This window comes from Palaemon carinicauda, chromosome 37 (assembly GCF_036898095.1).
Source record: "Palaemon carinicauda isolate YSFRI2023 chromosome 37, ASM3689809v2, whole genome shotgun sequence".
In the NCBI taxonomy this organism is placed as follows: domain Eukaryota; kingdom Metazoa; phylum Arthropoda; class Malacostraca; order Decapoda; family Palaemonidae; genus Palaemon; species Palaemon carinicauda.
The window spans coordinates 15309614-15323135 of record NC_090761.1 but is presented as its reverse complement, the minus strand read 5'-3'; the positions used below and the strand labels follow the sequence as shown (position 1 = coordinate 15323135).

Genomic DNA, 13522 nt, shown 5'->3' with positions numbered 1-13522 from the left:
TGGAATTTAGACGTGGTACTAAGATTCCTCATGTCAGACAGGTTTGAGCCTTTACAGTCAGCCTCCCTGAAAAATCTCACTCTTAAGACTCTTTTCCTGGTATGCTTAGCCTCGGCTAAAAGAGTCAGTGAGATTCATGCCTTCAGCAAGAACATCGAATTTTCGTCGGAAAAAGCTACTTGTTCGCTGCAACTTGGTTTTCTAGCCAAAAATGAGCTACCTTCTCGGCCTTGGCCTAAATCTTTCGATATTCCCAGCTTATCGGAGATCGTAGGCAATGAACTAGAAAGAGTCTTATGCCCTGTTAGAGCTCTTAAGTTCTATTTAGATCGTACTAAACCTTTACGAGGCCAATCTGAAGCTTTATGGTGTTCAGTTAAGAAACCATCCTTGCCTATGTCAAAGAATGCTTTGTCATACTTTATCAGATTGTTAATACGAGAAGCTCATTCACATCTGAGTGAGGAAGACGGATCTTTGCTTAAGGTTAAGACGCACGAAGTTAGAGCTGTAGCAACTTCCGTGGCCTTTAAGCAAAATAGATCTCTGCAAAGTATAATGGACGCAACCTATTGGAGAAGCAAGTCAGTGTTCGCGTCATTTTACTTGAAAGATGTCCAGTCTCTTTACGAGAACTGCTACACACTGGGACCATTCGTAGCAGCGAGTGCAGTAGTGGGTGAGGGCTCAACCACTACAATTCCCTAATTCCATATCCTTTTAATCTGTCTCTTGAAATGTTTTTAATGTTGTTTTTATGGGTTGTCCGGAAGGCTAAGAAGCCTTTCGCATCCTGGTTGATTTGGCGGGTGGTCAAAGTCATTTCTTGAGAGCGCCCAGATTATGGGTTTGATGAGGTCCTGTTGTATGGGTTGCAGCCCTTGATACTTCAGCTCCTAGGGGTCTGTCAGCATCCTAAGAGGACCGCGAGGCTCCGTAAGGAAGACGTACTTACAAGGCAGAGTAATCGTCTAAGTCGACTTCCTTACCAGGTACCTATTTATTTTGTTTTTGTTATATTGATAACTTCCAAAATGAAATAAAAACTCTTAGCTTGTACGATGTAAACACATTTAACTGGTCTCTACCCACCTCCTTGGGTGTGAATCAGCTATTATATATTCACCGGCTAAGTTAAATATTTAAAAATGATATTTTAATTATAAAATAAATTTTTGAATATATTTACCCGGTGAATATATAAATTAAACGACCCTCCCTTCCTCCCCAATAGAGACGCAGTGGGATGAGAAGAAATTGAGTCTTTGTTTACATCGAGTATGGTATCTGGCCGACAGTTGGCGCTGGTGGGCACACCCGCAACCTGTATAGCGATCGCTGGCGAGTTTTTACTGTTTTTTGTCTGTCGAGCAACAGAGTTGCAGCTATTATATATTCACCGGGTAAGTATATTCAAAAATTTATTTTATAATTAAAATATAATTTTACTGAAAGAGAGTTTAAGTCTGCCCTTTCCACTTGTAATGATACATCCCCTAGACCCGATGGAATTCCATATGCAATGATTAAACATGTAGCAGTTAATACAAAGGTATTTATTTTAAGTGTTATTAATAGAATATGGCATGATCATAGTTATCCAAGTGTTTGGGAACTAGCCATTATTTTAGTCTTTTTAAAACTCAGTAAGGACAAGTTTTTAGTAGCAAACTATCAACCAATTACTCGGACATTTTGCTTATGTAAGATCTTGGAGAAGATGGTCAATGCAAGACTGATGTGGTACCTGGAAAAGAAAGGTATTTTATCCCCTATCCAGTGTGGATTCAGAAAAATGCACTCAACAACTGATGTGTTGATGCGACTTGAGTCCTCTATTTGTGAAGCCTTTACTTCCAAACAGCACCATGTAACAGTTTTTATTTTTACCTTGTAAAGGCATATAATACTTCATGGAGATATGGTATACTTAAACCATTCATGAATTAAGATCAAGAGGAGAGAGATACCACTGTATATCCAATCATTTCTTTCACATATAGTTTTTCAAGTGAGAGTGGGGGAAACTATCGGAGATAAAATGTCAAAGAAATTCCCGAGGGTAGTGTGCTGAGTGTAACCCTGTTTGCACTAGCAATTAACGGGATATCCTCAGTCATTCCCCAAGATATTCTCTCAACACTATATGTGGATGATCTCTACATATCATTTGCTGATATGAATGGGTTCAAGTTTTCAACAAGCAAAACTACTATTGTCCATTTCTGTCGTATCCAGGGAATACATCCAGATTCGGATATATACATGGAAGGTCAACGGATCCCATGTTTAGGTGAAGCTAAATTTTTAGGATTGATTTGGGATTCTAGGCTTACATGGGTTCCTCACTTAAAGGCATTGAAAGCTAAATGTTTTGAGGCTCTGAATCTTATAAATTATTGTCCCCTACATCATGGGGGCAGACCGTAAAACTATTTTTAAAATTATACAAGGCCTTAATTTTTTCCAAAATTAGTTATAGGTGTGAAATATACTCCTCAGCCACCCCAAGCTGATTAAAGATATTACATTCAATACATAATGCTGGTATTAGATTGTCCACTGGAGCGTGTAGAACCTCACGTATCTCAAGTCTCCTTGTTGATGCTGGAGAGGTACCTCTAGACCATTACCGAATGTCTTCCATTATTCGGAATTGGTTTAGGTTACAAAGACTACCTATCTCTTTAGCCTTTCAGACTGCAAGCCTTAAAAGGCACTCAACATACTTTGAGTTGCAACCAAAATCTCAACCTTATGGCTTTCTAGTAAAACAATTATTAAACAGTTGATATAATTAGAAGTAAAGTGCTTTCATTCAAGATATCATCAACGCCCCCATGGAAATTACCAGAGATATCTTTGTGTAAATATTTTATTGGTGTTGAAAAAAAAACATGGCTGAATTAGAAGCTAGGTCTCTTTTTATTGAACGTGTTGAAGAACATAGGGAATAAAATTTTATATACACTATATCGATGGCTCCAAATCTGATTGGTTTTGGAGTATATAGTAGTTCTTTTAACTGAGAGGTCCACTTCCTCCAATATCTTCCTCATTTACTGCGGAATTATATGGCGTACTAACCGCTATTGAGAAAATAGCGTTAAACAAGGAGGGCAATTTTACCATTTATAGGGATTCAAGAAGTGTCCTTCAAGCTTTAGAAGGTTTTAATTGTAGTAACCCTTAAGATTTAAAGATTTGAGAGTGGCTTTTAATTATTGGCCTAAAAGGTGTAACAGTTCGATCTTGCTGGGTTCCGGGACACGTAGGTGTGTCTGGAAATGAAGAGGCAGATTCACTGGCAAAGAGTGCTGCTGCCGAGTTGTTACCAAGAAGGTATCCCATTCTCTGTAATGATTTTTTACCAGCAATTAAGAATTCTATTTATAACAATTGGCGACATTATTGGGATAGCTTAACCGAAAATAAGATGAGAGAAATTGCGCTTGTTATATCCCCTTGGAGGTATAATGGGATGCCCCACAAATGGGAGACTATTCTTTGTCGTCTCCACATTGGTCACACTCGGATGACTCCAGAGTTTCTGCTGTCTGGCCAACACCAACCATATTGCAATGACTGTTTGATACCCTTGACAGTGAGGCATTTGTTAACTGAGTGCCCCACTTATAGCACAGAAAGAAATAGATATTTGTTTGAGGCTCGGGGTGAGAATGGCAGGTTCATCCTTGCCAAGATCCTTGGACATGATGTGTCATACAATGCTAGTGGCATTTTTTAATTTATATCAGAATCAGGTCTTCTTAATGCTATTTAACTTTTATAACATATGTACTTCTCTGGTTTTATTTGAATATTCTTTTAATCTTTATTTATAATAAATTATATCGGTGTCAATGACCTTCAATGTTAGGATGCCAGAGAACTTCAAATCATTCATTCTTTCATTCATTCACACTCGAATGACACATGAGTTTTTGCTGGCGGGCCAACATCAACCATATTGCGATGACTGTTTGGTACCATTGACAGAGTGGCATTCTTTTTACTGAATTCCCCATATACTAGTGAGAGAAATAGATATCTGTTTGAGGCACGAGGTGAGGATGGCAGGTTCATCCTTGCCAAGATTCTGGGACATGATGTGTCCTACCATGCCAGTGATATTTTTAGCTTTATGATATCTTTGATTTTATGGTTTTAATTGAATATTCTTTTGTTTTTTGTTTACAATAAACTATATCGGCGTCAATGACCTTGGATGTCAGGATGCCAGAAAACCTCAAATCAATCAGTCAGTCAATTGTCAATGACATAATTTCTATAAGATGAAACTGGGAGCAGTGTCTGAAGATTACAATGGCTGACCAAATTACTTGTAAAGGAGGGGATACTTATTTGCCCTTATGAAATATTTTGCCTAAGGGTACCAGAGTGGCATCTGTCAGATTCTTTTTCAGGGCATGCGGGAGAGCCATAAACAACCAAAAAACCTTGTATATACCCTAAAGTAAGGTTCAACTAAAAAATCCCACTTGTCTCATATATTATTGATGCATTTATGGCATTAAATCTTTTTGTGTACCTGTACTTGACAAAAGATATGTCTCTCGTCTTGTTTCAAAGAACACTGTCCTTTTTATGAATTCATAGATGCTTACCATACATTTATAGTATTCTTTCTTTCCTCAAAGTTAAAACACTTGATATTAAAGGTATGACAGCTTCCCTTAATTTCTTGATATATCTTACTTCCAAGGGTAATTGGTGAAGTTAATGAAGGCGTTCAATAGTTTATTTTATGAGGAGATGGAGTCAGAGGAGGAGTTAAAGCATTTTTGGATATTAGTTTAGTACCTTGACTTCTTTAGAGAGGTTCTTATGACGAGGCGTCGTTTTGTTCTGGTCGGTGGTAGTCGTTATGGTGGGGTAATACAGCACTCTGAGATGACGAGATTCCTTTACTGTGTTAATATTCTATCATTTTAATAGAATTAGGGAAAAAAAGCAAGGTCTATCTCAACCTCAGATTGTCTAGGAATAGGTTTTGGGGGTATTTTTACTCTATGTCTTTTATTCCAGAATGGATTTTTATGACTATCCTCATTTTTTTCCGACTACCTGCCATCCAAACAGTGTGGGAATCGGCACAATAAATTTTTGGCGAGTCCAATTGAAATAAACTATTTATTTCAATACTTTCCCAACATTCATTGGATGCCTTCCTCCTCCCTACTGAACATCTAATGAAAACAAATAAGAATGTCAGTTTCTAACAAACATTTAGTGTAGGAATAGTTCTTGAGGTATTAGATAGGAGGGCTAGTCATGCAATCCCACTTCTACTGCTAGAGAGTTATTGGGTCCTTTGACTGGCCAGACAGTACTACACCGGATCCCTCTCTCTCTGGTTACGGCTCATTTTGTCTTTGCCTACACATACACCGAGTAGTGTGGCCCATTCTTTCCATATTTTCCTCTGTCCTCGTACACCTGACAACACTGAGATTGCCAAACAATTCTTCTTCGCTCTAGGAGTTAACTTCTGTACTGTAATTATTCAGTGGCTACTTTCCTCTGGATAAGGCCAGAAGAGACACTTTAGCTATGGTAAGTAGCTGTTCTAGGAGAAGGACACTCCAAAATCAAACCATTGTTCTATGGTCTTGAATAGTGCTATAGCCTTTGTACCATGGCCTTCCACTGTCTTTGATTAGAGTTTTTGTGCTTGGGGTACACTTGGGGACGCTGTTCTGTCTTGTTTCTCTTCCTCTCATATTTTGAAGTTTTTATAGTTTATATGTTCTTGAAATAGTTTTTCATTGTTTATTCTTCTGTTGTAGTTTATTTCCTTGTTTCCTTTCCTCATTGGGCTATTTTTCCCTGTTGGAGCCCTTGGAGTTATAGCATCCTACTTTTCCAACTGGCGTTATGAAGCTTCATAAGCTGAATTCCTAACTGCTGCTACCTCCGCGGTCATCCAAGGCGACAGGAGGAAGTAGCTGGGCCTACCGGAACTGGCAATCGCTCGCCATTCATTGCTATTTCTAGCACGCTCTCTTGCCTCTCTCACATCTATCCTCGTATCACCTAAAGTTTTCTTCACTCCATCCATCCACCCAAACCTTGGCCTTCCTCTTGTACTTCTCCCATCAATTCTTGCATTCATCACCTTCTTTAGCAGACATCCATTTTCCATTCTCTCAACATGACCAAACCACCTCCAACATATTCATATCCACTGTCACGCTAGCTGCTAAATCATTTCTTACACCCATTCTCACCCTCACTACTTCGTTCCTAACCCTATTTACTCGAGATACACCTGCCATATTCCTTAGACACTTCATTTCAAACACATTCAATTTCTGTCTCTCCGTCACTTTCATTCCCCACAACTCCGATCCATACATCACAGTTGATGCAATCACTTTCTCATACAGAACTCTCTTTACATTTATGCCCAACCCTACATTCTTTACCACTCCCTTCACTGCCCCCAACACTTTGCATCCTTCATTCACTCTCTGACGTACATCTGCTTCTACTCCATCATCTGCTGCAACAAAAGACCCCAAGTACTTAAACCGATCTACTTCCTCAAGTAACTCTCCATTCAACATGATATTCAACATCGCACCACCTTCCCTTCTCATACATCTCATAACCTTACTCTTACCAATATTAACTCCCAACTCTCAACTAACATGAACTTGTTCGTAACTGAAATACAAACCATGCTATTTAATATGGGTATTACTTTCGGCGTAGTTGAAATGACGAGCCATTAGAATTTTAACGAGGGTTTACTACCCCATCGCTAGTTAGCGGGGGGTAGGGAGCGGTAGCTTGCTACCCCTCCCCCCTCACACACACCTGTGAGAGCTCACTTTGCTTTTGGCTCGGGTAATGACTGGACGTGTCTGTTCCTACCCTCGCCTATATTGACAGCCATTAATCTTTTTTTGCTTTTTCTTCTTGACAGAGTGTTGGGAAGTTGGCCTCTATTATGCGGAAGTGTCCCGGATTACCTGACCGCCCTTGCGGAACTTATATGTCGGCGGTGGACACAGACCCTCACACCTTGTGTCCTTTTTGTAGGGGCCAACGGTGAGAAAGAAATAAAGTACAGTATGTGGTGAGTGTAGGGAGTGGTCTACCTCCCAGTGGGAGAGGTTTACCCAGCGCCGGAAGAAGAAGACCAAAAGGGATATTTCTCCTTCAAGGGTTGCCTTGAAGAGAGAAAATCTCAAGGGCTCTTCTTCCATAGCCCAAACCTCCTCCGAAGCTCCCACTCGATCGGTCTCTCCCGAGAGGCCGTCGAGTGGTAGCGTAGGCCGCAGTTCTGTTAACTGATTTCTGGGTTTGGGAGAGGGAGTTGCGTCCCATAGCGAGGCAGCTCCTTTTCCTCCCCCAAGGGAGGACTTTAATTTTGATAATAATATGTCTAACAATGATTTATTACAGCTTTGGGCTTCCTTGGGGCTTCAGGGCTCGACCTCCAAGGAACCCTTGTTTGACATGATCAGGTTGGGAGCAGCTGTCAAACAGTCGCCGGCGGTAGCAGAGGTTGATCCTCTGTCTATCGTCAACGTTGTTGTGGCAGAGGCTTCTGACGAGTTAGGTCAAACCCCTGCTGCAGTTGTTGATGTAGCGGAAGGCTTAGTTCCCCCCTCCGAACATCCTTCGAGGAAGGAGCTAAGTCCAATGGTCTCTCCTGCAGGTGTTTCTCCCCCTCAGGGGAGTGCACTAACAGAGACTCCTCTTCGGAGGACTGCTGATGGTCTGTCTGCTGCCAGAGGTCGTATCAGACGTAAAGCTCGCCCTCCTCTTCACCGTAGAGGCCTTCCTTCACTCCACAAGGGTGTTAGGAGGCGCCTCTTCGGGTCTTCATCTTCACAGTCCCCCGCAGAGGATCCTCCACACCGTGCTCTGACTGTTCCTGCTGCATCCCTGGACCTCTCCGCAGATCGTTCGCGATCTCCTTCTCCTGCCAGACCTGCTGACCTGCCGTCACCGTTTCTGGCCGCTGATGCGCTGTGGGCGCCCACGCATCCCGTTATTAAACGGGCACCAGTCCCTTCGGGGAAAAGGGGCTTTCTCACAAAGTGAGTAAGCCCCTTAAGCGCCAGGTATCCCCTGCGCGCCAACGTTCTCCTGCGCGCCCGCGCGCAAGCGCTCTCTTGCTGCACTCAAGAGTTCTGCTGTTCCTGAGACAACACACTAGCGATCACCTGCACGCCATCGATCTCCTGTTCGCCATCGATCTCCTGTTCGCCAGCGATCTTCACCTTGCCAGCGCACATCTGCGCACCCATGATCTCCTGCGCGCCAGCGTTCGCCTGCGCCCCAGCGTTCTCCTGCGCCCCAGCGTTCTCCTGCGCGCCCACGATCTTCGGATCTGGGCACAGGAGGGAAGATTCCTTCTTCTCCTTCTCGCCAGCAATCTCCTGTGCTACACCTAACACCGACGCGCCATCGGACCCCGCCTACTCGCCAGCCTTCTCCTATGCGCCGACGTGCACAGTCTCCATCGAGCGACCTGCGCGCCCATGCGCTAAGGGTATTTCCCCTACACGTGCGCGCCCAACGCTTTCGCCTACTAGAGCTCGTCGGGACCCTGCGCGTCCACGCCCGCTTGAGCAATCGCCTCCGCGCGCGAACACTTATCCAACCTACTGCACACACTCCAGAACACGCCCCTGCGCACCCACGCGCTCCATCTCTTGCGCACCATCGCTCGCCTGCGCGCCATCGCTTGCACCGCTCGCCGGCGCGCTCTCGCCATCATTCCCGCGCGCCCGCGATCAAGGCAAGACCTCATCGCGCGAGCACCAGCACAAAACCCAGTGAGATTCTCAGCGGGATTCACAGCGCGAGCTTATGCGCAAAGCGAGAGGAACACGTGCAACCAGGTCTTCATCATCATATCCCCCCCCTTCCCCCCGCGCAGACCAGCGCGCTTGCCTGAAGCGGGGAGAACTCCGGATAGGTCCAGGATCCAACCATCGTCTCTTTCTTCTTTTCAGGCAGACCCTGTTGTAGTATCTACTCCTAAGGATTGCCCGGTCCCTTTCCCTCCAGAGGGAGTCACTGACAGTGCTACTGTCAGTAAGCAGCCATGGTTCGGGTCCATTGTCAGAGCTGTCATGAAGGCTTTTTAACCTGCCTTCGCTGAAATGGGCCTTAAATCAATGGCAGCTTCGACCCCCCTAAAGAGAAAGAGAGGAGTAGACATCGTGGTGACTTCTCCTAGGGCCAAGCTGACTCCTCGGAAGTCCTTGAGGAAGTCTCCCCCCCCCCAGACTTTCTCCTTCCCCTGGGGACGAAGATTTCCCGTCCTTAGGGGATTCCACCGAGGTGAGGCGTTCTCCCATCGCACCAATGGGAGAAAACCCACCCCGTGATGAAGAGTCGTCCCGGGTAGGTGTGGAGAAGAGCCCCCGCCATCGCTGCTAGAGTCCTGTATCCCTCCCAGGAGGGAACCGAAGGACTCAAAGACCATCCCGAAGTCTTCCTCAAGGATTCGTCCAGAGCCAACCAAACCCGCAGAGAATATCCATGAGTCCTCCCAAGAAGACCCTTTAGGGACAGGAGACTTTGCTGCCAGTCCTTCAGGAGGGGAGCCACAGGAGTCAGAACATGCTTTCTGGCAGGTTCTAACCCTGATGAAGAATCTCAACGGGTTCCCGGATCCTGAGATTCCCCCTCGTGAGGGCAAGGATACGGTCCTGGACCGAGTCTTTGGCACCCATAAACCTTTTAAGGCCAGTGCGGCTTTGCCCTGGTCCCAAGGGGTGAAGAGTGGCAGGGACAAGGTTGAGGGCCAGCTCTTCGAGCTCGCTTCCTCCAGCCGTTCCAGTGCCGGCAACAAACTCCTCCCGCCTCCTCGAGTCCATCAGAGGAGGTACTTCGAGATCATGGGGGAGTCTTGCTTAGCTCTTCCCTTGCACCACTCTGTGGAAGAGCTTACCAGGTGAGTCCCTCAAGAGAGGCTCTCCAGCCGGCAAGTGTCCTTCTCGGCAATGGAGATCCTTAGTCAGGAGAAGGTCGCGAAGTGTGCCATGCAGGCTACTTCATGGCTAGACGTCTGGCTAGGGTCTCTCGGCATCCTGATACGTTCCGAGGATCTGTCCAAGAAAAGTACCAGGAAGGCCTTGCAGACCTTCCTACTTACGTGCACGCGCACCATCGAGTTTCTGGACCATCAAGTCTCGTACTTATGGGCCAATTCCATTCTGAAACGACGGGATGCCGTGGCCGAGAGGTTCCACACGAAGGTCCCCAATGTCGAGGTCAGTAGGCTCGCATTCTTCCCTCTTGGGAAAGAATCTGTTTAAGCCGAAAGACATGGAACAGGCAGCTGAGAGGTGGAGGAAGTCCAACCAGGACTTTCTCCTACATAAGGCTCTTACATCTAAGCCCTATAAACCTCCAGCACCCCAACAACCTCACCCATCGAAGACGACGAAACCGGCAGTGGCAGCAAAGGCAACGGTGTCAAAGCCCTTTCCTGTCAAAGACAAGAAAGGCAAGAAGTCCTCCAGGGGAGGAAAAAATCCTAGAGGGAGTGGCCGAGGCCGCAAATGCTAGGATTGGCAATCCCCCTGCATGTCCACCAGTGAGGGGATGCCTACAAAGTTGCGCAATCAGGTGGCAGCAACTCGGGACCGATTCCTGGATGATTTCCGTAATCAGTCAGGGATATCGCGTCCCGTTCACAACATCTCTACCTCCCCTGACAGCGGATCCAGTGTCGTTGAGCTCCTTTGCCATGGGATTGGCAAGGGGCCAAGCCCTACGGGCAGAAGTCGAGACCATATTAAAGAAGGACGCACTCCAGGAGGTCGTCGACAGCTCCTCCGGCTTCTTCAGTCGACTCTTTCTAGTAAAGAAGGCGTCTGGAGGCTGGAGACCAGTCATCGACCTCTCGGCTCTGAACAGGTTTGTCAAACAAACCCCGTTCAGCATGGAGATGGCAGACACGGTCAGGCTTGCAGTGAGACCACAAGACTTCATGTGTACACTGGACCTGAAGGACGCGTACTTCCAGATCCCAGTCCATCCGTCTTCAAGGAAGTACTTAAGATTCAGCCTAGTAAACAAGATCTACCAGTTCAAGGTGCTGTGTTTCGGTTTCTCCACAGCACCTCAGGTTTTCACCAGAGTGTTCACCCTGATTTCATCATGGGCACACAGGATCGGCATCCGTCTCCTCCATTATCTGGACGACTGGCTGATCCTAGCAGACTCTGAGTCGACCCTTCTTCGACACAGAGACAAACTTCTCGGACTTTGCCAAGATCTAGGGATCATGGTAAATCTCGAGAAATCCTCTCTGCTTCCGACTCAACGACTGGTATATCTAGGCATGATCTTGGACACCAAATCTCCACAAAGCCTTCCCATCAGACGACAGGATAGCAAGGCTGAGGAGGGTCGCAGATCCTTTCCTCAGACGAGAAGAACTCCCAGCCCAATCGTGGTTATGTCTCCTCGGTCACCTTTCATCCCTGGCCCGTCTAGTTCCGAATGGTCGCCGCAGGATGAGATCCCTACAATGGCGACTCAAATCTCGGTGGAATCAGGGACACGATTCCCCAGACGTCATGGTCCCTATGGGCCCTTCGGAATGGACGGATCTGCAGTGGTGGGTGACAGACGAGTACCTACGGAAGGGAGTGGATCTTCTCGTCCTCCCCCCGGATTTGATGCTGTTCTCGGACGCCTCAAAGAAAGGGTGGGGGGCCCACGTTCTGAACCACAGGACCTCAGGCCTGTGGTCGGAATCAGAAAAGTGCCTCCACATAAACCTGCTAGAAATGAAGGCCGTCTTCCTGGCCCTTCAACAGTTCCAACAATACCTGGCGGGCCACTCCGTGGTGGTGATGAGCTACAACACCACAGTAGTGGCTTACATCAACAAGCAGGGAGGTACCTTTTCAGAGCAGCAATCCCATCTTGCAATAGAGATACTGAGATGCACCGAAGCCCACTCGACTCCACTATCAGCTCGCTATCAGCTCGCTTCATTCTAGGCAAAAGGAATGTGCTCGCCGACAGTCTGAGCAGGGCCTCCCAGATAGTGAGTACCGAGTGGTCTTTGGATCGTCTAGTAGCCAACAAAGTCCTGACTTTGTGGGGTTCCCCGACTGTGGATCTGTTCGCGACAGCGTTGAATTTCAAGCTTCCGCTGTACTGCTCCCCAGTCCCGGACCCCAAGGCACTCTGGCAAGATGACTTCCAACAACGGTGGGACAACATCGACGTGTACGCCTTTCCCCCTTTCTGTCTGATGAGAAGGGTACTCAACAAGACCAGAATATCGGTCAACCTTTCAATGACCCTGATAGCTCCGCTATGGCATCACGCAGAGTGATTTCCAGACCTTCTGCAGCTCCTAACGGAACTCCTGAGAAAACTCCCTCCATGACGCGAGCTACTCAAACAACCTCGCTTCGGCTTCACGCCTGGAGACTATCCAGCACTTCCTCACAGAGAGAGGCTTTTCGCAGCAAGTTGCGGAAAGGATGTCTGGACACCTGCGAAAGTCATCCGCAGGAGTCTACCAGGCAAAGTGGAGATTTTTCTGTGGTTGGTGTTGTGGAAGGGGTATCTCTCCACTTGATGCCACTATTCCAGCAATAGTAGAGTTCCTTGTGTATTTGCGGGAAGAAATGCGCCTTTCAGTCACGGCAGTGAAAGGCTATCGCTCAGCCTTAAGTCTTGCCTTCAGACTCAAAGGAATAGACATTTCCTCTTCGCTAGAACTTTCCCTACTCGTACTAAATTATGAACTTACCTGCCCTCAGTCGGAAGTAAGACCACCTCCATGGAACGTGGTTCGAGTTCTCAGGCCTCTCAAGAGGGCTCCCTTCGAACCATTACGCCAGGCTTCTGATTGCCACCTGACTTGGAAGATGGTGTTCCTACTTGTTCTGGCTTCGGCCAAGCGCGTCGGTGAACTTCATGGTCTCTCGTATGACATCGCCCAATCAAGGGGATGGGGGGAGGTAACGTTCAAATTCGGCCCTGAGTTTGTTGCCAAGACTCGGAATCCAGGAGTGCCGGACCCTCGGTTTGACTCTTTCCAGGTTTCGAGTCTCTGTTCTGTAACAGATGACCCAGACCATCTCCTACTATGCCCAGTAAGGAGTCTGAGGCTCTATCTTAAGAGAACAGCTGCAGTTCGTCCCCAGGTGCAAGCACTGTTTGTTAGCACCAGGAGGACAAAGAGAAGGGTCACCAAGAATACCATCTCAGCCTGGATTTGCAGGGTTATCCATCATTCCCTGAATCCCGACCCTTCTCCGTCACGTCGCCCTAGAGCACATGATGTCAGGGGTATAGCTACGTCCCTGGCCTTCAAGAAGAACTACTCAGTGACGCAGGTTTTACAAGCAGGGGTATGGAAGCGTCAGACGACCTTCACAGCCCACTACCTGCAAGACGTGACCCACAGGAGGCTCGATACGTTCTCTATCGGCCCTGTGGTGGCTGCACAACAGCTGGTTTAAACCTCAGGCTCCTTAATGGACAATTAGCAGAGGGTTGA

At 46.7% G+C, this 13522-nt stretch overlaps 1 long non-coding RNA gene across 1 annotated transcript in view; it reads left to right on the top strand.

Annotated features, from left to right (window-relative positions):
* LOC137629456 (uncharacterized) overlaps positions 1–13522 on the top strand; it is a 96130-nt gene that overhangs the window by 76513 nt on the left and 6095 nt on the right. The gene's annotated exons all lie outside the window — the stretch shown is intronic.